This window comes from Amblyomma mixtum, chromosome 9, assembly GCF_055824585.1.
Source record: "Amblyomma mixtum isolate Tamu chromosome 9, ASM5582458v1, whole genome shotgun sequence".
Lineage (NCBI taxonomy): Eukaryota > Metazoa > Arthropoda > Arachnida > Ixodida > Ixodidae > Amblyomma > Amblyomma mixtum.
In genome coordinates this window covers 32,413,221-32,417,831 of record NC_143020.1, presented here as the reverse complement: position 1 = coordinate 32,417,831, position 4,611 = coordinate 32,413,221, and positions in this window count along the sequence as shown.

Sequence of the window (4,611 nt, the reverse complement as noted above, 5' to 3'; positions counted from 1 at the left end):
GCCGGCAGAAACCGGAGCGAGTATGGAGCCCGCGTCGCCTAACTGCGGCGTCGTGTCTAGATCGCGGCTAGCAGTGCACGTATCACTCTCAGTCTCGTCCAAACCACGCTCTCCCAAGCCAGTCTCCGAGCTCTGCATCTCCCGTGTCTGCCCGCCACTCAAGTTACCTTGATCGCTCCGCGTGCCGCACGGCTGTTCGTTCACCGACTCAAAGTCCAGTTCCCTCGACAGTTGGCGCGCTTTGGATCGCGTGAGGGCCATGTACGCCACGTCGGCAAAGAATGATTTGCCCTGATCCTTCAGCATCTGCTCCGAGCTATTTGAGAACAGGTAGGGAAAGTGCTCCGGAAGGGCGGCAGACACAGCGGCTTCTGTGTTAAGTTTTCCAAACTCTCCTTCAATGATGACCGCTGCGATCGGTAAGCAGACACTCTCATCCTCGGCCACTTGCCGTATCCAAGCGCATTCTCCTGTAAAGTCACTAGAGGAGACGAAAGACGGGTGGACGACGTCCATAGTTGCTGCCGAGTCCCGAAGTGCTCTGCACTTCTTGCCGTTTACTTTAATTTCCTGCATGTATGGCTCCAACAGTCGCATGTTTTTGTTTGTTTCCCGTATCGTTGCAAAAGCAGCTTTCTCTTGGCAGTTCGCCGCGATGTGCCCTTGCTTTTTGCAGTTGTAGCAGATTAACGGCTTCCGTTTTTCAAAAGAACGCGTCGCATCGTTTCGCTGCTTGGGACCATCGCTAGCATTCTGAGATGCATTCTGCCCTTCCTTCGCAGTTTCTTTGGTAAGGGACTCGTCTTTCCGAAACTCGCGACGCTTGATTTGCTTCCGTTCGTCGGGCTTCCTTGAAAACCCGTCTCTCTTATCTGCTTTTTCTACACGCACTGCCCTGCTGTGCAAGCTGCGGCGGAGGTAATACTCTCCAGCTAATTCTGCTGCCTTGTCTAGCTTAACCTCCTTTAGCCTATCTTGCAGCCAGAGCTTGACATCCTCATCAATGCAACGGTAGAACTGTTCTAACGCGATGCATTCGACGACTTTATCGCGGTCGTCGTAAACCTCTTCGCCTTTCAGCCATTCAACCAGGTCGGCTTTTAGACGAAACGCGAAGTCAACATGTGACTCCCTGCCCTTCTGTGCATACCGGAACCTCTGCCGGAAAGCTTCGGGCGACAGTTTGTACTTTCGCAATAGCGCCTCCTTCACATCACTGTAGCTCTCAAACGCCTCTTTCGATAAGCAAGTTATCACGTCAGATGCCTCCCCGGGAAGCAAGGCTAACAGATTCTGTGCCCAGAGGGATCGCTCAATGTCATTCCGTTCGCACACATGCTCAAATTTAACGAGGTATTTAGCTATATCCTCGCCGACTACAAAGGGCGGCAGTTGGTCGCGTATTTTTGGAGCGTTAGAGGGAACCGTCGTAGAAGCAAGACTGGGCGCTGGCGAGGTTTTTCGGAGCTCCAGCTCTTTCATTTTAACCTCGTGCTCTCTAAGCGCCTGGCGCTCCCGCATCTCCTCCTCGCGACGTTCATTTTCTCTCTTTTCCTCCCGTTCACGCCTTTCATTGATATCAGCCCAGGCCTCTTCGGCCTCCTCAGCCGTCACGTCCGCAGTCCTCATGACCTCAAGGATCGCTTTCTTTCTTTTTGTTGAGCCCAAATCAATGCCCAACTCCTCACAAATTTGGAGAAGTTCTTTAACCTTGTAACTCTCCATCGTTCACACTGCCTCTTGCTGTTTGCCCTTTTAGAAACTACTTGCCGTACACTACTATATCGCTACTAGTTCGGTACGCGCAAGAATTTCACACACTGCCTTGTTTACCCCTTCAGCATCCCTTGGTTTTCAAAACACTCTTCCTAGGCTTGAAACACACAAGGTTAACGCAATGCTACACCAATTCTTTCTCTAAGCTACTATAACCTGTGTTAGAGAAAGTCTGGCGTTTGAGGAAAACTTCAGGCACTCACCGCGCCGAGGTAGCTGATGTCGGTCGATCCCATAGCTGCCATCCAATGTTGTGCCATAGAGGTGGTCCCGTTGCGCTCGCACCCGTTTCGTGACTGAGCGTTGCCAGCTCTCTTAGCGGTAGCGAAGACTCCGAGTCAGGCGTCGGTGAGACTAAGAAAACGTTTTATACATTATGTACAGGGCATAATATAGTTCAACATCGGCACGGGGGCCGAGAGCTATACAACGCGACTGTTCTCGCACAGCGACGATCAGCGAGACACCAGCACGTCACACCATCCGACTCCACTCGTGAGCAGCACTCGACTCACGGTGGGTCGGTCACTCCGTCACTCCGTCACACACTTCCAAGCTGCAGCGTTGGGGCTTTTATAGCCTGAGGAACGGTGGGCCCTCAGAACTGGCCAATCCAAAGGCAGCACTCGACGGCAGTCCGAAAGGACCAATCAGCGATCGCGTGGGCCAACCGCTTCAAATTTTGCCGCGCGCGGTGGCGTCCGGGAGAGAAGGAATCTGGCGCCTCGCTGTCTGGCCTCTTGCGACAGGTCCAGGCGTGTTGCTTGCAGATGCTTCTCCTAGGACTCCGCTGCCGTACGGCGCAGCATCGTGGCTTGTCAGGGAGCGTTAGGGCGCGTGCCTTGCGGCGCAGCACCAGGGCTTGTAAAAAGGGACGCTCGCAGGAGAAAGTTAGCGGCCGGCAGAATTGGAATCCGGGCGGGTTTCCCGGCATGACACTACTGAACCACATTTCGCTTCGAAGTGCACTCAACGAAGCTTATAGGAATGAAGCTGCTCTGGCAAACAAAGAAAATGCGCACTTTGACAAGCATGAAATAAATGACTTCGCAGGTCGCTATTGTGCATATGGTAAAAAAAAAAGGCCACTCACCCAAGTCCGTCATTCTTCCACGAACCCCAAGAACGTGATTGCAGTAGTCGCAACGAATAGCGCCGGGCGCGGAGGTGTCCGCCGAGCACACAACGACGTAGCGTGTACAGTCACATTGAGGTTCGTTGCAGCTGCTGCGCAGCGTACCCCACAGGTCCCTGCTGCTTAGCGTCATTACCCCAACAAACCACTTCAGGAACGCTACCAAAAGACGGCGTGGTTCACGAACGGTTCCAACTCTCGGTTCCAAGGGTTCCAAGAACAAAGCAGCCTCTGCAACGCTGCAACGTCCGAGCCTGCCCGCCGTCCAGACTTGCCGGCGTGCAACGATGCCAAGCGTTTGAAACAGAAGCGCCGCTTTTCATTGGGTGAAGCGCCGGCCGTCTGCGCATGCGCGTCTCCCGCATACTGGAGCGGCCGTCATGCCATATTTTGAGTAGTTCTTTGCCAATTACTCGTTTCTTATAGGCGCCGCCGTTCGTACCGTGGGCGCATTACGTTTTGGTTTGTGATAAATATTTTCCACCAGAACTGATACATTGGAAGTGTATGAAGAGAGCGACATGAAGGGAAATCGAATCGCGCACTCGGCGGCCCGCAAATGCGGTTACGTCCGCTGTCGCCTTACCAGGCGCTCCCCTTCGATATGTCTCCTTTTTAGTATTGCGACCGTTGCTATCGCGTATCGGTTCGAGGAAGATGAAAAATAGGCTCTATCCGAGTCATCGAGAAATTACATGGAATTTCAAATACTTGTATATTTGAAACTGTAGCGTGCAACGCCAAAAAGAACACCAGCGCAGAGACGCAAAAACCTGCGGCGGTCCCTCAGAGGTTCGAGCGCGCGCGCGAGAGCCAACTAACTTCTTCCTCTTCTCGTGCATGCACTACTTCTGTCTCTTCGGATGCACGTATCACTATTAACGTTTATTTGCGCAATAGAATCGGTACAAAACATGCATAGAGAAGTAGCACGTTGGGTTTCTTTGCAAAACTCATGGATAGAAATCGAACATTCAAGATGTGTTCTCATATACAGCCGCAAAATACTGCATTCGCATTGCATTCGCAGCCTCCTTTGCTAAATGTGAAGGCAGATATCTGATAACGCGCGATTCCATGTGGCTGCGACCCAAAACAGCAGTATCGGGCTCATGCGATAGCTTACGTTGATGTCTCCCCTTTGCGGTCGAAACCACAGCCCCATTGCATCCGAAAAGCCTATTTCCTCACATAAAGCAGCATGCGTCCTCTATATGTGCATATCTCCTGGCTTGACGACGCATATAGGTTACCGTGCTGCGCAAAGGTTACAGCGCAAAGGTTACTTGGCAATTTTTTCATCGTAACTTTTGAAACGGTTGACTTTGGACCGTTGTAACCTTTGGGCTGCACAGAAATAAAGAAAACAATGAAAACATCAAAAAACATCAATTGTAACCTTTGTGACAAAAGTTACTCACGTCCGAAAGTTACGTCATAGGTTACTGTGTTTAGAGTGTATCCCTCTGCGCTGTGACCAAGTTTACGTCGGCCACACGGGTCGCTGTCGAAATGACTGGTTAAGCAAGCATGACAATTCCTTAGATAACGGCTACTGCTCGAATCTGACCGCCCCCCTCCCCTCGACGACACCCCCCCCCCCCCCCTTTGTTGTAAGGACTGCAAACGCTATCCACTGCTGACAAACACTTTGGTAATCGGACGGCAAGAAGGAAGGCTCGAACGCGAGTTGGTTGAAG